Here is a 22,397-nt window from a genome sequence, read left to right on the forward strand (position 1 = left end):
TTCTAATGGCTTCACCACTTGCTTGTTGCATCTGCTTGAGCAGATTAGCTAAAATGGTAGTAATGTTGATTTCTGCCTCAGGTTTGTCGGAAGGACTGAGTAGGTAATTATAGGGTGTTTCCTTTGAATGGTGCTCGGTACACTGATGTTGGCTATTATTACCTTTAGAATTCTGAGATACAAGTTGCAAGATCTGGGGTGCCTGGGTGGCTCAGTCGTTAAGTGTCTGCCTTCAGCTCAGGGCGTGATCCCGGTGTTCTGGGATCGAGCCCCACATCAGGCTCCTCTGCTGGGAGCCTGCTTCTTCCTCTCCCACTCCCCCTGCTTGTGTTCCCTCTCTCGCTGGCTGTGTCTCTCTGTCAAATAAATAAATAAAATCTTAAAAAAAAAAAAGAAAAGCATCACTATTACTTACTTTGTTTTAAAATTGTCCATGAATTCACAATGTATATGAAGATAAAACATAGAAATAATAGGGGCTTCTGGGTGGCACAGTGGTTAGGCGTCTGCCTTTGGCTCAGGGCGTGATCCTGGCGTTCTGGGATCGAGCCCCACATCAGGCTCCTCTGCTAGGAGCCTGCTTCTTCCTCTCCCACTCCCCCTGCTCGTGTTCCCTCTCTCGCTGTCTGTCTCTATCTCTGTCGAATAAATAAATAAAATCTTTTTAAAAAAAAGTCGCAAGATCTAATTATTGACAGAAGATTCATCAAAAGTATCTAGATTGCTGGAATTAATTTGAGATTCTGGTTTTTGCTTTTTGGGTGCTTTTTTTTTTTTTTAATCCCTTTCATACCCCTTTAAGCAACATGTACCCATGTTAGCTTAATAGAATAGTTTTGAACAGGAAGTTCACAACGGCAGAATATTATTGTACAGCTACTATCGGTAGAAAGCTAGCTCATCACAGGTAAGCAATGACTTTTTGTGGGTTGGTATTGTTTTTTGTTTGTTTGGTTGGTTTTTTTTTTTTTTTTTTGCTTTATTTGTTTTTGTCCCGGAACAGCGGCCACCCTGTTGAAATCAGGACAGGCTTCACTCCATTAAATGTGAAATACTAGAGTACCGTACTACATTTTTCTAGTAGAGAAAAAGAGCCACTTAGACCAGCGTAGAGTTTGAACTGTCACATTCTTATCCCCATGCTCCTAAGAATGGGTGTTGAACAGTGTGTACATATGTGCTCCCATTTCACGAGGGTCCCCGTGAGCCTGGGTTCCTCCTCCAACCAGATCCCCCGTAGTTTGTCAAAGATAAGCCATACTCGAGGGGCTCCAGCTTGATTTGTACATATAAAAAGACAAAGATTCTGCAGAAATTACTTGGATTAGAAACAAAGGAGACAGCTGGTAAATAAGCAGGTCAATTTTTCTCATTAAGGTGTAGGGAGACCAGTCGGCTGCGTCCTGATTGCCCTGCTCACCTTCAGCAGGGAAGGCAAACAATCTGATCAGGTAAGGTCATTCCGCACGGCAGCTCTGAAACGCCTGTCTCGCCCTTCATTAATCCACAGGGGCAGGCAGAGGAAACCCGTGGCTCTTTCTCACCGAGACAGCCACGAAAACAAGGCAGGCTGTCAGGAGTCTCCATTTCAATTCCACGATTCAAAGACAAAAATCGGATTATTTTTCTCCTCTCTCGTTCCCTCCTTGTTTAGCTTGTCAGGGAGGCTTTCATCTCATCACTTGTGTTTTGAGTTTGTCTTTTTCATTGTCTGAGTCTTATACTGTATTTGAGAAAACTGCAAAGGTTTGTGATCACGGCGGCGTCTTCTTGCGGCTTGGAGGGCTGGTTTATAGAACCATCACAAACTCATTGTGTCTGTTGGACGGGATTCTAGGTGAGCCTGGCAGCCGGGCTCTTGGTCAGAGTTAAGTAAATAGCAATTGTGATGGCCCGAGAGTTACCAATATGAGCAAAGAGTTTCCCAGCATTTGCTGGGGTCCTTTTTACCTGTGGAACCCAAGTGATCTAAAAGGAAGATCAATCAGGGGCACGTTCTCTTAAACTGATGGTTTGCAAAGCACCTCAATCTGCCTTGGGCATGACAAGCTTAAAGGACACATGGTTGAGTGATGCAGATACATTCTTTCACATTATATGGGCTCTATTTTGATAATGTATCTTTCCCCCTTCTGGGTCTTTGCCTTGACAAAGGGAGCTGTCTCCTATGAAGGGAGATGAAACAGCTCAAGCAAATTCTGAATTTCCCTTTACCCTTGCCTTCCCACCACAGGATATAGCAGTAAGATCTGGAAGAGTGATTGAGTCCAAATGCTGGCCAAATCTGGCCATACTCATTCATATATGCATCGTCATTATGTATGATGGTGGCTTTGGTCTACGGTGGTACAACTAACTGAGTCTATGTGACAGAGACTGCTTGGCCCCAAATGCCAAACACATTTACTAACTGTACTTTATAGGCAAAGTTTGGTGACCCCTTGTTTGGAGGTAAAGAACCAGAGACCCAGAGCACAGAGATAGTTGTTGAAGACGACAGAGGCAGGTAAGGTTGGATGCATGTGCCATGTTTGTTTTTAGGGCTTCCTGATAGAGTCATGAGTTTGTCTCTGACATTTACCAAAAAGGTTAACACTCATCACATGGTGGCACATTCTCTATCACCAATTAACTTAACCTGTAAGCAGAGATCTCTTTGTGAGATGAGAGGAAGGAAGAAAGAAGAGAGCGGATGAAGGGACTGCCAACTTTCAAGTTGGGGCTCTTTCTTCCCAAATGATATTTCGGGCTACACTTCACTCGCACTGTGCCCACCTGCATTAAGGATGGAATGTGACTTTCTAAATCAGTCAGAACCTGACCAATGGATATGTGCCGCCAGGCTACTAGTGAATTTGAACAGAAGACCCAACTGAAACCAAATATCTCTCTAATATTAGATGTTAAATGCCCGGAAAAAGCGGATGATACCCTATCAAGTCCTGGCAAAAATTCGTCAGGAGATGGGAAATTTCCCTGACAGAAGAGTAAGGCTTTCTCCCCTTGCAACCCAACGCATTCCCCTAACACATGTAAAAGTGAAGTCATTCTAAATAGCCTGTTGCTTCATCATCCAAAAGTCTTCCTCTGAGTTACACTCAGATTCCACTGTCCGGCATGTAGAGCCCAACCGCATTCAAGCTCAGTCCCATCTGCTTTATTTCCCACTCCTGTCTTACAGGGGTACCAGGCTCAGAGCGCTCAGGCATTGTGCCATCACATAGAACACAGGAGCAGGGGTCCCCATGGAAACGTGCTACCCAGAGGTCTTGCTCACCTCTAGAAACCCATCTGTTTGGACTCCTTCAACCCCACCTGCATGGGCCACCTCCCATTCTTTATACTCTGGGATGCCCCCCTTGTCACACGTGGCGTTTTTGAAGATTTCCTGAAATACTATCTTTCTTCTGAAACCTTGTAAATCCTCTGGACTGTAAGGGGTTTGATTCTTCTTCAAATACCTAAAGTAGAACTTTGTGAAGATCTCTCTCAAGCCGTGTCTGACACTCTACTTCAATGAATCATCACTAGCCTCTTACCCATGAGGCCATCTTCATGGTGAGAACTGTTTCCTTCATCTTCCTCATCTCCACCTTACCTTGCATATAGTTGGTATTTAAAAAAGTTTTGTAGAATTGGGCCATAAGACTTTAAAAAATGTAATAGATACTGTTTGTTTGTGTTAGGGTTCTCCAGAGAAACTAACCCAACAGTAAATATAAAGGGTGGGGATAGAGGGAAGGAAGGAGGGAGAGAGAGATTGGTTGGTTGATTAAAAGGTATTGGCTGACACAACTGCAGGGGCTGAGAAGTTCCACAATCTGCTGTCTGCAAGCTGGAGGCCCAGGAGAGCCAGTAGTGTGGTCTGAGTGTGAAGGCTTGAGAACCTGGGGAGCCGATGCTACAAGTGTGAGTCCAAGGCAAGGGGACCGATGCCCAGCTCAGACCATCAATCAGAGACAGACAGAATTCAACTTTCCTCCACCTCTTTGATCTACTCCTTTTCTTTTAGGATTTTATTTATTTGAGAGAGAGAGCATGAGCGAGAGCACGAGCAAGGGGAGGAGTAAAGGAAGAGGGAGAAGCAGACTCCCCACTGAGCAGGGAGCCTGATGTGGGACTCGATCCCAGGACCCTGAGATCATGACCTGAGCAGAAGGCAGACGCTTAACCCACTGAGCCACCCAGGCGCCCGTCTTTGATCTATTCCTGACTTTAACTGATTGGATGAGGCCCACCCACACTGGGGAGGGCTGTCTGCTTTACTCAGTCTACCGATTCAATGCTAATTTCATGTCCTCCAGCCAAATATCTGGACACCCTATCATATCCATCACAGTTAGATATAAATACATATATTTAGTCTTTAAATTCTGCCTATCATGAGACGCATACACAAATGACCTGATGTACAGAAGTGTTCTTAGGGCAGGAGTTGGCAGGAGTCCATTTCAGGAAAGGGCCAGAGAGTAGATGTTTTAGGCTCTGCTGTTCCCTCTTGCAACTACCTGAGTGCCATTTCATTGCAAAGTGAAAGCAGCCACAGACGATGTATAAATGGACGAACAAAGCTGTTATCTGAAAGCACGTTACAAAACCAGGTTAGAGGGCTGCATTTGGCCCACAGGTTGTGGTTTGCGGTCCCTGCAAATATCCGACAAAGAAATCCTGCACAATCCCTATAACAGAGAAACAAATGTACGTTGAGCTAAAGATACCTTGCCATTTGCTTTCTACCCGGGAAAGAAAGAAAAAAGCAGATGCTAATGTTCTCACCATAAAACATTTTTTAAAAGATTTTATTTATTTATTGGAGAGAGAGTATGGGCAGGGGGAGCAGCAGAGGGAGAGGGAGCTGAGCAAGGAGCCTGATGCAGGGCTGGATCCCAGGACTCTGGGATCATGACCTGAGCCGAAGGCAGACGCGTTAACGACTGAGCCACCCAGATGGCCCGTGGCATTTCTTAAAACACAGTCTTCTCAATGGCTTACAGGCAGACAGCAGCGAGCATCATTTCCCTTTTGTGGGCTTTTGCTTGCTCGTTCCCGTGTCGTTCGTTCGTGAATCTCTTGGGTTCTCCACCCCGTAGGTCTATGGCAATCAGTTTAACTGAGCTCAGAAATGTGTGGGCTTGGGTGGGAATTCTTCTTTTGACTCTATGAAATGGAAAAAAAAAAACCCGTCCTCGTTTTTCTAAAAATGGTTATTTTAATCAATTCATGAGACTTGCAGCGACGTGAAAGCAAAGGGCACTTCTGGTCTAAGGGGCTACAGACAGAGTCAGCATCCCATCTATGAACTAATATTAACAGATTTATACACACAACGGGAAAATCATTTCTCATCACTTCAATATTGGGACCAATTTCATGTTTGACCTCGGAGGCTTGCAGGCATCCTAGTTCTTTAATATTTCACACCAGGTTAAAAATTACATTGCTATCTCCAGCCATTTCCAGAAAAACAAATTTGAGTGTGGCTTGTCAGACTTTCAGGGAAATACAAAGCGGCCAAAAAAAAAAAAAAAAAAAGTTCATTGATGGGACAAAGAGGGCTGTTGACTTTCTCCCCACAAGTTCATGAACTTTCTTTCCTGTTTGGGTAGTTTTATTATTTATAGAAATTGAGTCATCTCAAGATGAATTTCAAAAACATATTAAACTTTTCCTTGGGCGTTAGCTGGGCCCAGTGTCGCCTGAAAAGATTTGGTACAAAAGTCTGCAGTGCTCGGAGTTAAGTGGAAAGTTGAGAAACTTCTCAGGAACGTGCTCGGTATGGGTGAGCTTACCTTGACGGTAGGACTGAAACCTCTGGAATGTTCCAAGGGTGAGGATGACAAAGAGCCGTGCTGGGAAGGGATCCTCCCCCTTTTCCCATACTTTCCCTTGTTTGATGACCATGCTTTAGTGCAGTCTGTGGGATCGTCTGCGTCTATGGTTTCTCACTCGTTCTCTCAGGGTATGGACATGGAGGCTCGCTCTTGACGTTTTTACCAAATTCAAGGTGGTTTCTGAAGCTTTATGAAGATTAAAAACTGTCCTGGAGCATTGCTATCCTTCTAGAAGACCAGTGCTCCTCCGAACTGTCAAGTGTTCCTTTGAAAGGAGCTCCGTTTTTCAAACGGTTTGCAAAACGATTGCACGTCCAACCCAACAACGCTCATGGAAGGCCGTCAGATGCAGGAGCTTCTCAAAGGCTCAGAGATACAGAAGCAGATGAGTGCAGTTCACATGCTTCCAACCAGCATTCCCAAAATGCATTGGGCAGTAGAAACCCTCTGTGTGGGGAGAAGTAATACTGACCCCACACACACCTGCACTACATAAAATACGATGTTGGAAGGGCTGCACGACCTTATTAAAAGGCAGATTGTCATGCTGGAGGCCTGGGGATGGGGCTGGAGAGTCCCCCCTTTTGACAAGCGCCCAGGTGGGGCTGATGCTGCTGGTCCGTGGACACTGAGAAGCAATGGGATGGGGAACACCCACAAAAGTTGCAGCCCTGTCTTTCCAGGGTTTGTTCCTCCTTCATTCGAACCAACCGGTAGTATCCGTCCTTCATCATTGTTGTTTGAATCCCCACCAGGTCAGTCAAGCCCAGCTGCACATTAGCATTACCTGAAAAGCTTTTAAAATAGCCCAGGGATGCCTGGATGGCGTGGTCAGTTAAGCATCCGACTCTTGGTTTCAGCTCGGGTCATGATCTCAGGGTCGTGGGATCGAGTCCTGCATTGGGAGTCTGCTTGGGATAGTCCCTCTGCCCTCTCCCTGCCCACTCTCTGTCTCTTTCTCTAAAATAAATAAATAAATACTTAAAAAAATAAATAAAAGAAAACAGTCAGGCCCCAGAATGATGAAATCAGAATCTCTAGGGCCCTCTCTGGACATTTTTTTAAAAATCGGGGGTGACATTCATAAAACATAAAATCAACCACTTAGAAATGTAGAACCCAGTAGCTTGTAGCACATTCACAAGCATGAGCTCGACCTCGTTTCTGCACATTTCGTGGCTCCCAAGGAACTCCGTACCCACGAGGCAGTCACTCCCCAGTGCCCCCTGACCTCAGCTTCCGGCAGCCGAGAGAACTGCGTTCTGTCTCCATGCATCTTTCTAACCTGGATATTTGATACGCATAGACTCATACAACATGTGGTCTTTTGTGTCTGGGTCTGTCCACTCAGCCTGACGCTCTCAAGGATCAGCCTTGCTGTGGACGGTGTCAGAAGGTCACTGCTCTTTGTGGACCAGTACTAGCCCACCGTGGAGCTGGACCACATTTTGTGGATCCGTTAATCTGTGGATGGACGGACATACGGGCTGTCTCTGCCTTTTGCCGACAGTGACTAGCGTGGCTATGAACGCTCGGGGCATACCTGTTTGGACACCTGTTTACATTCTTTTTAGATATATGCCTAGGTTTGGAAGTGGAGGATCATAAGACTAATTGTATTTTTTATTTATGGAAGAAATGGCAAACTGTGTTTGTGACAGTGGCTGTACCGCCTCACATTGCCACTGGATGCTATTTTTCAAAAGTTCCCCACTGAGTTCTGTCACCACCCAGTGTGGACAAGGACTGTCCTACAAGGACTGGTGTCTCTGTTAACATTCCTGATACATATTTGTTTAATTTGGTGGGGTCCCTGGCCCGTAGCATCAGCATCACCCAGGAATTTGTTAGAAGTGTAAATTCTTGTTTCCCATCTGAGAACTACCTAATCAGAAACCCTAAAGGTGGCGAGGGGCAGTCCCCATTTTAAGCAAGTCCTCCGGACTTCACGGCTTGGGAACTGGTGCCCTACACACAACTTCATCACTGGCAAGGTGTTCACTTAATAGTTCATCATGAGCATCTTTCTACATCATGAATCATTATTTGAAAGTACAATTAAATACCTGTATATTCAATTCTGAAACAAAACAAGCCCACTTTGCATTTAACTGCTCCTTTTGGGGGGAGGGGACGACTTTTGGGTCTTCCCATTTTTTTCCTAATATAAATAGTACTCAGTGAATATTCTTTTTTTTTAATTTTTTTAAATTTTTAAATAATTTTTTATTATGTTATGTTAGTCACCATACAGTACATCCCTAGGTTTTTTTTTTAATTTTTTTTATTATATTACATTAGTCACCATACAGTACATCCCTGGTTTCTGATGTAAAGTTCGATGATTCATTAGTTGCGTATAACACCCAGTGCACCATGCAATACGTGCCCTCCTTACTACCCATCACCAGCCTATCCCATTCCCCCACCCCCCTCCCCTCTGAAGCCCTCAGTTTGTTTCTCAGAGTCCATAGTCTCTCATACTTCATTCCCCCTTTCTCAGTGAATATTCCTGACAATAAAAATTTGCCAACATGTCTGAGTATTTCCATTGGTTGAGTTTTGAATTATAATAGGCAGATTATAGAGTCTGGACCTTTTCCTCCTTTACACTGGGTTGGCTAATTCAGTGGGTGTACGTTCTCTCTGTGCATGGGAAATGGATACTTTCATACATCCCAAATGAGGATGTTGCTGTGTCGCCAATTATAGGTTGATTTACTCCCCAAATTAGTGGGGAATAGATACGGAGCCGTGTCCGTGCTCTAGATTTCCAGCCTCCCTCTGTTTTTTTTTTTTTTTCCTTTCAATATTTAGGATGCTTTGGCCAGCTGTTTAATTTCTCAGTGTGTGGTGTGTCTGTCTACAACTGACGAGAGCTCGCAGAGCTGTTCAGAATCATCAGGTGAGAGAATGCACAAGCAGGGAACCCACTTGCTCACTGAAACACAACGCAACCTCTGATGTATTTTCCCAACTCTGCCCACTACTTCGAGATGTTCACTCCTACAGAATGCCCCACCAAGGAAATGTCCTCATTTGATTTGAGCTGAGGCTTTAACAAGCCTGCCCTCAGTGGGTTTTGTTTTTGGCTCTGAACTCTTAGGGGCCACAGAATCCTTATTCTTCAAATGTGCATAGTTCTGTGCCTGTTTGAACCCATAACTCAAATGTCTAGGTGTCCGTTCACCTCACTCAGGATTTGTAAACTATATTCCTAGATTATATCCCACTTCTTAAAAAGAAAAGCCATGGATGAGGGAATGGGTCACTGTTACATGACCAGGTTTGGGTTTGAGTCCAAAAAGAATATTTATGTTGCTTTTATGCATGTTTTTTTTCCCCCCTAAGATTCATGTATTTATTTGAGAGAGGGTACGGGCACGAAAGGGGGTGGGCAGAGGGACAGAACCTCAAGCAGACTCCCCAGTGAGCCTGGAGTCCGACGCAGGGCTCGATCCCACGACCCTGAGATCATGACCCAAGCCAAAATCAACATGCTTAACCGACTGAGCCATCCAGATGCCTCTTTGTAGGCTGGTTTTTATACACAGCAATTTTGCTCTGTCGTTTGTACAGTCAAAAAGCCCAAACGAGGGAAAACGTGAGGAAAAGGAACTGAAAAATAAGCCCCACAAACGTGGTGACTCTGAAAACTGAATACTTGAACTCGATAATATTTAGTCAATGTGCAAAGCTCTTCTTTTCCTGACGGTGTGACATCAAGTATACAGATACCATAACACAAAACAACCTGCCCAGTTTGAGATGATAGGAATCGAGAACCCAAAGCAAGTTCCCAGCGCCCTTAACATAAAACATATGTTTGGAGGTCATCCCCGGTATGACGAGGAAAACGGCCCTGTCACATCTTCCCTGATAACAAAAAATATGAATAACTTCTCCCTCCCTCTCCCTCTTTTTTTTTTTTTTGACCCTGATGCCGAGTTAAGGGGAAAATTTTATATTCTCGGTTAGCGTATTTGCTTTCAAGAACTTTCCATGTCTATGCTGTAGTATTTCTTTTATATTCCTCTTCCCGGAGGTCACCTGCAAATCCTTTTTAGAGAAGAGGTAACAGAGAAACAGAAAAGCAAAAACGAGCAAGCCAACGGATACAGTAATGTGCCAGACCACATACTTGATACTGCTTTGTCTTTTCCAAACTTCCACAGCATGGTCCCTACTTCACTGGAAACTATGACACCAAGGTGAAAATAAGCAACACTATCCATTTCCACGAGTTGCCTGTGGAAAGCCTTGGCTCTCTAAATTCGGAAAACTTCTAGACCTTGAGAGGTGCCACCAGCAATAATAGGCTATCGAGCTGCTTTAATAGCTTTAAAAGATACTTGCACACTCGGCCCCTGCAGCATCAATGATAGTTCTTGCAATAAAGATGCATTTTGAAAAGACGATTCTGGAGCAGATCAGAGCAGCTTTTGGCATGTTTTCATGAGCCAAAACGAGAAGGCATGGGATCTGTGAAAAACAGAGTGCTTCAGACTGCTTATGGAAGCAGAGAGGGGCGTCTGTCTTTTTGTTCCCTTTTCTCTTTCTCGGTGAAATGGGCGTTGTCCCCAAAGTTTCAAAGGGAGGACTTGGTGAGGGGGCAGTCGACAAAAGGGAAACTTGAAGACACCCTTAACCTGCACCAGGACCCATGCTCCCACAGCAAATAGGATTATCTCCGGATTTCCTGATGGGACGGCCGGGGTAGGAGGGATGCACTTCTAGGTGTGACTGGACGCCAGGTCTCCGGGCAAGCCTCCCTCAGCCTGTTGCCGCAAAAAGACTGGATTTCAAGAGTTCAAGCTCTCCCCATCCACCTGACCCCCTCGCTCATCCTGGAAGAAACATGGTGACTCCAGGCTTGCTGCAAGGGACACGAGGCATGATTCAGCCCCCTTTGGATGCGTCTTCTTCCGTAAATGTGAGAAGCGGGGAGCAGACCATCACTGCACGTGGATGCTGACGGCAGCTCTTCAAGGGTGAGCAGCCCAGCAGCAGTAGGGGTACCCGAGGTGGCAGGGGACCCGCCCCCCACCTCCTCGGTTTTAGACTTGGAGTGAGGGAGAACAACAACAACAAAAAACACCAGGAGGCTTTCTGGCGGAGCTGACACACGCAGGGTTAAATAAAAACAGAGGTGTTGGTTGGAAAGCCGCAGCCTTTCTTTCCTGTTAATCACTTTGTATTTGCTGCAGCCTGAGAAAGACACATTTGTTATGCAGACAGTGTTCATTGTCAGGGGCTGATCAGGAATGCAGTGGTGCCTGCCACAAAATGAATTAGCTCTCTGAATACCAGACTGGAAAACCAACGCGAACCAGAGCGTGGCACACTGACTCCACCGGGGTTAAAATATACTAAGCACCCATAAGAGCGGGCTTTGTGGCCGCTGCTAATTATGGGCTATTTTTAGGAACTGCATTGAGAAAGGAAAGATCAGGAAGCGGGGACAGCGGCGCGCCCAACAACAGGGCTCATTTATGACGCTGGGGTTCGCAAGCCCTCTCTCCAAGCCCATTTCCCAGGCTCTGGAATGGCCTTTATGTGTTACTCAATAATTTATTATGTACTCTCCTTATGAATGTTGGGAATTTCAGCTATTCTGAGCATGTGCTCTGCAGAGGGAATGAAAGCAAAGCTTCAGTGTGCGCAGAGAGAAAGGCAAAGGGCTCCAGGGACATTCCCTCCCTGCGCTTGGTGTGAGCCTGGAAGACTCAGGTGACGACGACGCAGGCAAGAATCTAGTGTGCAGGAAGCAGGAGCTCCAAATGGCTATGTAGGGCACAAAGAAGGGAGTAGGGGGCACACCTCTGGTCCTACTCTGGTGGGCACCCGCTGAGTCCGTCAGCCAGGTGGCTTTCATCACTGCCCATTGTTCCTGTGGTTCACTTCCACGTTCTTGCACTTCCAACCGGAATACAAAGCTCAGATCCCCAGCCTTTGAACTGCCCTTGGACCAGACCTATTGCACGTGGCTGACCTTCAGCCTCCCTGCTCAACTTCAAGGCTTTGTAGCTTCTCACATCACCATGGCGGGGCTGTGAAATCAAGGGAAAGAAAAGTCCCCATCTTCTTGTTCTGTAGCATGCTCTTGTATTGGTGCGGTTCCTTTGATTAATCATAACAAATGCATCCCCCGCCCCAAGTATCTCATCTTAGGAGTATGTGCCAGACAGCCAAAGATGTGCACACACACACATATGGACACACACACGACCAAGGACAACAGCAACAGCAAAAATCCAAGTAGGAGGGAGGGAAACCTTATTTACCAATGGGAGGAAATATCCATTCATCAAACCATAAATGCACTCACCTACATACACACACTATATCCCACCAGGAGGAAAGGAAGCATGTTGGCATGACCCACTGGAGAAGATATCGTTCATTCATCAAACTTTTATGGGTCCGGCATTGCCTGATGTCTAGCTAATACAGGTTTGTCTTTTTCTCGAGAGATGCATATCCCTCCAACAGCCTGTGGGTCACTGATCACAGTGTCCCATTTTGTGATCATTAAGACATGAGGACTTGGTGTTCTGTGGTGCTTTCCTTGGAATGCCCCTGCCTACTGCATTTCCGCCAAATGCTATTGTTCCCCGATTTTGAGAGATAAAGGTATTGATACCAAATAAGGAAAAGTTCCTGCCTCTCTGAATCCCCCTTGGGGTTAAAGGGTTGGTTTTTGTGTTGCCTTGATTTTGTTGTAGGAACAGACACTACGGGTCACAGATGACCCTTAAGTCTCTCTGGGGCATGAGATCCTTAAGTGTCATCTCAATACATCTTTGTCTCCTTCAGAAGGTCCCAGGGGAAATAATTCTAGGGAAGTGGCTGTCAAATGGAGGATATTTGGTAATGACTGGGGATATCTTTGGGTTTTGAAATTGTTGGAGGTCAGGGCTGGCATCTGGGGTAGAGGCCAGGGATGCCACTGAACATCTTACAATACACACAGCAACCCTCCCACTCAAAGAATCACCTGGCCCAAAATGTTGCTTGTCTCAAAGCCGAGGCACTGTGCTAGGAGGGGTTGTTTCTGAATGCCTGGCAGGTTGAATCCTACAAACGGAAACACTTAGGAAAGTCATTTTGCAAGGGGCTTATTTCTTCTCAATGTGCCACACCGGCTCTCCAGACCCCATAAAACCCCAGCCCATCTGGACCACCTAAGACAAAACGCAGGCTCTGTGGGTGTCAGCAATGTGCGTGCAGGTCATTCCTGGGAACGTGGGCCATATTGGATGCGGCTGGGTCCCTGCCCAGCAGGGAAATCCAGATGCCTGGGGCTCCTTCTCTGTTTTTCCCTCTAAAGACAAACCCCGCCTGAGACAGTACGGTTCTGTGTCTGAGCACTGGGCCATTTGAAAACCTGTCTGAGATTCCTGACAAGCCTGAAAAACTATGGTAACGGCGTCCACCCAGGGCCTGGCCTTTCCCGGGCATATTGGAGCCCATGCACAGCAGCCTGGTCATTGATAAGAGTGTTGCTGGAAAGAACAAGGAAGAGATGTCCTCTGTGATCTGTGTGCAAAGAGATTAGGCAGCATTTTGAAAATAAGCGGCCTGCTGGGTTTGCCAGGAAATCCGAGTTTACCTTATCAGGTTAGGGGATTTCTCGAGGATGCTTCTCCTGCTATAAGACACGTGTGTAATGTCTCTGAACCATGAGTCCCGAGTTCTGCACATATAATGGCCCCACTCCATCAGCGGGAAAATTGGGAGAAGAGGGAATTTGCGAGCAGAGCATTGTGTGACCACTGGGCACTGAAGCAATGAACGGGTTTCCTATTTATGAAGCGTGAGAGATGGCTGGACTGTTCCCTTTAGGATTCAAGAATGGCGTTGGGGCGCCTGGGTAGCGCAGTCGTTAGGCGGCTGCCTTCGGCTCAGGGCATGATCCCGGCGTTCCGGGATCGAGCCCCGCATCGGGCTCCTCCGCTATGACCCTGCTTCTTCCTCTCCCACTCCCCCTGCTGTGTTCCCTCTCTCGCTGGCTGTCTCTCTGTCACATAAATAAATAAAATCTTTAAAAAAAAAAAAAAAAGAATGGTGGGTCTGTGTTTTCACGCTGGGTACTAACAGTAACCACAACGCAGGGGTCTCCCCACCACAGTGTACTTTGCACGACTGCCATGAAAAACCAAATTTAAATCCCTTCTCAGAGACACCTGCGATGCCACTGACTGCCTTCCTCTCTACCACCAACTTGAATATTTTACCAAAAAGCGACTGGTTATTCTGAATTGACCTGATGGCCTGGACATGTTACTCGTTTGATTTGATTCCATCAGTGACGACTCAAAATGGGTCTTCTCCTTACACTCAGTATTGGCTAATTTTACACAGGGTCCTTTCTGTACAGGCACCTGGATAGAAGTTAAGTTACTACAGGTAAGTTACTAAATCATTACGTTGCATTGCCTGTGGTTTTATTTTGCTTTTCTTTTAAAATCCCTCTACCCGGCAAATGGCTTCACCTATGGGTGAGAAAATTCATTAGCGAATTTCCTATTGCCCAGGGACGCGTTCGCAAGACATTCGCCGTTTCCATATTTGAGCGTTCCTCTACAAATTATATTTCTGTCGTCGATGTTTTCCATTTTCAAGAAATTGACACTTCCTCAACCTTCACTGCGTTTTCCCCAGGAAGGTGTCCTGACCTCACACACATCTGGTAGGTTTGAGACTCCTTCCCGTGCAACCAATAATCACTATGCAACTTTCCTGTCCAGACAATTTCCCTTTCATTCCTTCGTGTTATAAAGTTGTGCTTTAACTTTGTTTCCCTATCTCTGTCTTACCTTGATGCACAACATGAGCAACGTGCCCAATGCCTGAACCGCAACATGGTTTCATCACAACATCCACCCCCCCACACACCAAATAAAAAACCCTAATAACTTTACAAGCAAGATATTTTGTGCAGAAGCACAAACTCGGCAGCATCTCTGATACATGGATGTGGGTTTGACGGCAAGGCACCTGTAGACTTGACTGGTTTCCTACCCACCATACGCATCTCTCGTTCAAGGGAGTGAGACGCTTTCTCTTCTCCCTCCATGCACGTTCTGCGTGATGTAGCCACAACATACCTTGCTCACGTTCATTGGGTGATGTTCAGGGTCTTTCCCTCGAAATCTCACCCGCCATTTAAGGTCTGAACCAAGATGGAACCGCGTCCATGAGTACTCAGCGCACTGCTTTCTCCCTTTCTAAGACCCCATTTCCATTGATGGTATTGCTCCTTGTTGGCTCATGCAAGTATCAACTCAACACCATTCCACATTTCACTCAGTTCTTCAATACCCATATATTGATCATCTGCTATGAGCCCAACTGAAGGCTCGATCCAGGCACATAGCAACAGGGAGAGAGAGATACTCGATGCCTGCTCTTAGAGTTTAAAATCTTGAAGCAGAAACAGACATCAAGCAGAGACACACACAAGGTGTTTATTTATTAAGATCATGAGTCCCACTTCAAGAAGAACATCTATATAAGACAGTGGACCGGTCTTATATAGATCTCAGCTTCTGTGGGGGGAATTCCCAGCACTGTCTCGAAAGAAAAAAACCCACAGAGACAGAGGAAAAACTAAAGAAAAAAACTAGAACAAGACATCCTCTGGGTAAATAATTTCTATTCCTGTGTCTAGATTCTTTCCAACAGCAGTCACCCTTGTGTTCACAAAAGTCATAGTGCCGATTGGAGGCATTCCAAACATCCTCCGATGCTTTGAGTCTCTGTATGTACAAACCTCCGAACGGGACAGGAGCGTACATCGCACTTTTCTGCACAGCAGCTTAAAGCATCTAATGCGTTCTCAAACTTAGGCATTGCTTATTGGCCCATCTGAGTCCCCTTGACTGCCCCTTACCTGCAGCCCACATTCAATACATCCATCTAATCCCTGGGTCTTGTTCCTCAGACTTTATAAAATATTCTCACCACCTCCTAGATCTTATTAGGTAGAAAGATACTCATTATATTCCTTTCAAAACCCACGTTTTTTCTCAACTTTCTCCTCTGTACCACGATGAACATTCCCAGCACATTCCCCATTTCCATCTTGAGCATTCTCTCCCCACCCCACGCCACCCCACCCCTGAAGGTTGATTTACACCAGAAGATTACAGCAACAGCTTGTCGGCATGGCATTGGTCAAATTTCACGTGGTTTTACCTGCTTTATGCGACTTCGCCTCGGTAGGCAGACCTCAGACATGATTTCATGGCTGGTCAAGAATCCATTCGTGAATCAAGCAACACGGAGTCAGAATCGTGAATACCTGAAATAAAACAAAATGTACATCATGACGAGAGATCATGAAACTGCTTGCTCCGGCCTCAAACGCATACCCTTTGGACCGCGGGCTGGTGGCTGAATATAAGCTGAAAGGTTTGCGTGTCTGCTCTTTGTAGCTGTGAGCACCTGTATAAGATCACCTCGCAAAATGCATCGCGTTTTGACCTCCTTATTGAGGTAGACACCCAGGGAAGACTAGAAAGTCTGCGTCATTGTTATAGAGAATTTCCCCCATTGCTTGGTCTCTTATTATGCTATTGTGTTTTGCTTTTTGTGCTGTGGAATACTGTGTTTTTTTTCTTTTTAATTCTGTGGCATACAGCTGAAAGCAATCTGATGCATACAACTGAAGTTAGCAGAACACGCCACGCCAAAAAATGCCACAAGTATACTGATGAGTGTAAGTTATGGCCACTTGAAAACCAGCAGATAGAGGAAGAGACTCTCCCTGAACCTCCCTCATCTGCCTAAAGACATAACCTTCAGAAGGAAGTCAATTGTCCCCAGCGTCCTCCCCAGGAGTGTCATCAACCACAAAGACGGTATCCTGTCACAGGAGACATTAGACATCAACTCCACCCCCAGACAAATTCTGTCACAAACTGTCTTACCTCCACCTGTCTCTCCAAGGGCCCAGTCATCTTTCCTAAAATCATTCGCTCTCCCTGCCTACATGCCTCTTCCCTTCCCCTATTCAGATTCTAAACTCTAAAGCCACTTCTTTGAGTTACCCATTTTTCCTGCGCATCCCCCACGTATACAGGAGGTAGACGTGTTCATAAACGTCTGTCTGTTTTTCTCTTGTTACCTGTCTTTTATTACTGGGGTCTCAGAAGAAAAGGGTAGAAGGAAAATTATTTTTCTTCCACTACGCAATCCTTTATGTAACTGTAGGTAATTACTTTTCCCTGAAACTCTTTTACACAGTTTCCTAGTGTTTATAGCATAATAACCTCAGCCCTAAAATGAAAACATAATTTCTTATTTGCTGAGGATGGAACAGTATGGCCATTAATGACTTTCTTTCAAATCATCTTTGATCCTTGATACAAATTGTCTTTGATACTTGAATTTAATACATACTTACAGTTACATTGTTTGCACTTATTGCAATCATTAGACTCAAGGATTATCTTTATAGTTACCACCAAAAGCTTGGGAAAAGTTACATTCGTGAATCTTGAAGCAGACCAATGTTTTCTTAATAGTTTGGCTCCTACATTTTTATTATACAACCTGTGCTTATTACAGAAAATAAGACCTAGTTTGTATATAACCTCAGGGCTTTTTAAAATATATTTTATTTCATAACAAAAGAACTAAACCTACATTCAATAAATATTTGGTGAGCACCAACTATAGGTTGATAGATGTTCTAAGGGCAGGTGGAGGACAGTGATGAGGACAGGTAATGTCACTTGCATGAAGTTTATAATAAACAGATATGAGCAAAATAATTACGCCCCCATGCTGTTTCGTGTGTTGGAGAATTTGAAACAAAGAGATGGGATAATCACAATGTCCCAGGAGATTAAGAGTGATTCCGAGTTGGCTGGTAGAGCTGATAGTCTCAACAAGTGGTCAGTGACGTTTCCCCAGCAGAGATGACACTGGGACTGTCCTCATGATGACAAGGGCCAGGAAGATGCAAAGCCTGGGGAAGTGGGCTTGTCACTTAATAGGACAGAAGAAAGGACTAGTTAGAGACTAGTAAGCAAAGAGGGGAGTAGGAAGAGAAGAGGCTCAAGAGGGGAGTAGGAAGCAGAGCCACTTGGAGCCTTGGGGTCTTGGGAATGACTTTGCGTGTTATCCTCAGCTTAATGGGAAGGCTTTGGAGGGCGTTCGGCTGAGATGTGTTTTTGCCAAAAATCATTCCATCTGCAGTGTGAACATATAAGTAGTGAGGGAAGCATGAGGGGAAGCAGCAAGAGACAGACTAGCACAGTGGTGTAGGAATGAGAGCTCAAGGCTGTCTGGGCTACCATGGCAGCAGTAGCCAAACAGAACACGGATAGGGCCAGTGAGACCTCATAATAGATTGTATATGGAATGTGAGGGGAGGAAAAGAATCAGGAGGTCTGGTAGGCTTTTTGTGTATTTAACAATGATGGGTAGATAGATAGAGAGACAATACACAGATAAATAGATGATAGGTAGATAGATGATAAATAAGTGATTAATAATTTGGTAGGTAGGTAATAATTTGGTAGGTGGGTAGATGATAGATAATAAATAGTTGATGCATAGGGTAGATGATGATGGATAGATGCATATATAGATAGTAGAATGGATAGATAGATGGATAGATTATTGGATGGACAGATGGATGGATGGGTAGATAGATGGATAGATAGTGCGAGCTTTCAGTAAGCAGTTTGGTTTTTACTTTCTTTCTGGTATGTGAATAGAAAGTTTCAATGGTTCTCTCCATTTACCAAAAAAGTGGAGATAATTACTGGTTTTAATCATTTTGACTTGGTCCAGCTGAAGCTAGTTTCAGATTAATAGCAAACTACCCCCTGAGAAATTCTATTATTGCTTAAAGAAAGAAATAAAAAGAAAAACTTACTTAAACTGAGAGTTCAGCTCAAAGATATCCCTCTTTTCACCATCAAATGGAAAGTGCCAGCTAACGCCTGAATGTGTGAATGTGGACTGAAACTCATGGCCTTAGAAAAGCAAGTCGCCCTGGAAAAGACTTTCATTCACACTGACGCACCATTTGGAAAAGACAGACTTGTCCCAGCATCCTACTTAATGAAGGGTAGCTTCCTTCCTTCCTTCCTTCCTTCCTTCCTTCCTTCCTTCCTTCCTTCTTTCCTTCCTTCCTTCCTTCCCTCTTTCCTTCCTTCCCTCCTTCCTTCCCTCCCCCTTCCCTCCCTGCTTCTTTCCTTTCTCTCTCCTTTTTCTCTTTTTCTCTTTTTCTTTCTTTCTTTCTTTCTTTCTTTCTTTCTTTCTTTCTTTCTCTTTCTTTCTTTCCTTTTCTTTTCTTTTCTTTTCTTTATTTTTACTATAAATATCTTTGAGGTCTTCCAGAACCTAATTTTAGATTTTCACGAGTTGGGTGTGAGACACTGTGCTCCTCGCACTATTTGACAGAGTGTGGTGTCTAGGGTTGGGTTCTGCAGGAAGCCGATTAAGAGGGTGATTTACAAGCACGAGGTTTATCAGGATCAACATCTGTGGAAAGAAAGGGACACAAGCAAGATTGCGCACAGGGAGAAGTTAAGAGCATGGAATACGGCTGCTTCTAGAAGCTGGAAAGGCAAGGACATGGATGCTTCCTTATGGCTCCAGAAAAAATACAGCACTGCCAACACTGTGCAGAAGATTCCTTCCTCAGACTTCTGACCTCCAGAACAGTAAGGTACTCAATTGATGTCACTTAACCACTAAGAGTGTGGTGATTTATTAAAGCAGTGATAGGAAACTAATACATCCAGAAAGATGCTAATTTTAGTTAATGGTAATTAGTTAATGGTAGAATAATAATTAGTTGATGGTAGCATCTGTGTGGCAGGAACATAGGGGATACATTTGTTGGGAAAAAAATAAATTATTAAAAATAATAGGAAGAGGGTGGATCACCACAGTACTAGTTTCGATTCCCTTCCATGGGAAGAGAAGTACCTGGCTTCGGAACCACGCAGGGGACTGTGGACACTGCAGAGGGGTCTGACAAGTGGGGGCTGCAGGCAGGTACTTGGACATTCTCTGAAACACGTATTTATTTATTTTTTTAAAGATTTCATTTATTATTTATTTGAGAGAGAGAGAATGAGCAGGCAGAGGGAGAAGCAAACTCCCTGCAGAGCAGGGAGCTTGACGCAGGTCTCGATCCCAGGACCCTGGGACCATGACCTGAGCCCAAAGGCAGACACTTCACCAACTGAGCCACCCAGATGCCCCTGCAACATGTATTTAAAAGAAGGTCTCAGCATACCCAGTTTTGCATACCCCACTCAGAAATATGAAACTTGGAAGCTAATCAGCATCTCCCTCCAGAGTAAGGATTATTTATTTATTCCTGAGAAGTTTGTTCATTTATTCCCGAGGAGGTGGTGTTGGCCATCCACAGTAGGCTTACAAGATGGTAACCCCCAAACAGCCAATCCTGTTCAAGAGGATTTCTGGTAAATCCCATGTCCTCCATCTCAGCTATATGTCTAGGATTGGCCGTAGGCTCATGTAGGGAGGCTTCTTCTGACTTGTCCCTTCATTTCTTTGATGCATAGATTGATGATGGATAGGTGGATGGATAGATGGATGGACAGGTAGGTAGACAAGATATGATGGTTGGATGGATGGAAGATGGATGGATGGATGGATGGATGGATGGATGGATGGATGGAAGGGTAGATGATAGATAGATGGATAGATAGATATGATGGATGGATGGATGGATGGATGGATGGATGGATGGATGGACAGGTAGGTAGGTAGGTAGATAGATAGATAGATAGATAGATAGATAGATAGATAGATAAAGAGCCAGCTCCATTGTCCAGGCCATCTGAGAACCATAATGCCATCTCTGGGAATCAGAGAGCCCCACTGGTAGCCAGGAGGACCACATCCATGAACCTAGAGACGTGTATCATCTTTTACTTGTTCATTAATGAACCCCTCTCATGTTCTAGGCACTTGTCTTGGTTTGCATTATTTCGTTACTGCTGTGTGACAAATCATCCCCAAATGTAGCCAACGAAAACATCACATGTTGATTATCTCACAGCTTCTGTAAGTCAACAGTCCAGGTGTGGCTTGGCTGCATTTCTCTGGCTCAAGGTATCTGACGGGCTTGCAGCCCATCTGTTGGTCAGGGCTGCCATCCCGTCTGTGGCTCACTCAGGTGGTTGTAGGTAAGCCTTGCTCTCTCTTGCCATAGGGTTTCATCACAACATGGCGGCTGGCATCCCCCAGGGCAGGTGCACACACAGTAGACAGTGTTGTAGGAGAGGATCCTGCCCTTGGGGAACCTGACCTGAATACTTATAATGGGTGGTCAGCCTCTCTGATCCTTCCTCTCACAGAAGATGTTATCTCTACTAATAAAGTCATGGTGAGTAAGCAAACTGGCTCCTTGCTTGAGAGGAGGACACCATGTCTGTCTTCCAAGGTTGTTAGTGACACAAATATCCTTGAAAGATCATCCAGAAGGAAACCTATCAGGACGTCTGCTTCTACTACATGCAGAAATGCGAGAGAGTCAAGAAGAATTCTCTGCCCACATTTTAAAAATATGATGTTTTGAATAAATAATAACAATTATGGAGAGGAATAATAGAGCCTATAAAATGTCAAAAACTGAGATGTACTGACACTCAGTCCCTGGAGGGAAAACGGGGTGAGAAACTCCCCAAGGGTGAGTCTCCTTCCTGGAAATTAGACCTTTGCTATTCACACCATCCTGTTTCACGGCTGCTTTCAGACTTTCTAGTGCAATCCAAAAAGAAAAATTGATCTTCAGACAACTCAGGAGTTTTCAACTGTGAGTCATCTTGACCATGTGAATTGTGAAGTTAATTGCTACCATAACCTCCCTGAAAAGAACTGAAATACACTGATTCAACACCATTAGAAATCCAAAACCAAGGTCATATGCATTGCAAGAGCGTGGGCCTCCTGGACTATAAGAAGGCCCTGAATGGAAGACCATTATTCCATCCAATGTGACACCTTTTATACCATTAGAGATGCCCGAGGCGTAGAAATTGAAAATAGTTTTGTTTTAATTAGGTTCAGAATGTGTGTGTGTGTGTACTCGTGTGTTTATGAGCAAGTGTTTCTCGGCAAGTCCTTTCATTATGACTGAAATTTTGGACTTAAATTATTACCTAGGACAGTCAAACTATGGATCAGGAAGAATAAAGAAAAGGAAAGATCAAAAGTTTCCTGGCCAATACGGTAAAATATCTTACTGTGCCTTTAATTTTTTTATTTAGTGGGTTTCCACAAATTATCTCAACATGCATCCTTATGGCCACAGAATTGAGTAAATAATTCACTGTAGGGACACCTGGGTGGCTCAGTCGGTTAAGCATCTGCCTTCAGCTCAGGTCGTGATCCTGGGGTCCTGGGATAGAGCCTCACATAGGGCTCCCTGCTCAGTGGGGAGTCTGCTTTTCCCTCTGCCTACTGCTCCCCCGTTTGTGTGCACTCTCTCTTTGATAAATAAATAAATAAAAAATTTTAAAAAAGAATTCACTGTATAACAAGTTATATTTTGTAGTTTATATCTGT

The 22,397-nt window shown here is 44.7% G+C and overlaps 1 protein-coding gene across 2 annotated transcripts in view; it reads right to left on the reverse strand.

The window, feature by feature from the left end:
• Positions 1-22,397, reverse strand: part of LOC130541809 (pseudouridine-5'-phosphatase-like) — a 584,313-nt gene that overhangs the window by 300,285 nt on the left and 261,631 nt on the right. For both annotated transcript variants that reach the window (XR_008958517.1, XR_008958518.1), the window contains exon 6: positions 16,032-16,137. The gene's annotated coding sequence lies outside the window, so the exon portion shown is untranslated. The remainder of the gene's footprint in view (positions 1-16,031; positions 16,138-22,397) is intronic.

This window comes from Ursus arctos, chromosome X (genome assembly GCF_023065955.2).
Source record: "Ursus arctos isolate Adak ecotype North America chromosome X, UrsArc2.0, whole genome shotgun sequence".
NCBI lineage: Eukaryota > Metazoa > Chordata > Mammalia > Carnivora > Ursidae > Ursus > Ursus arctos.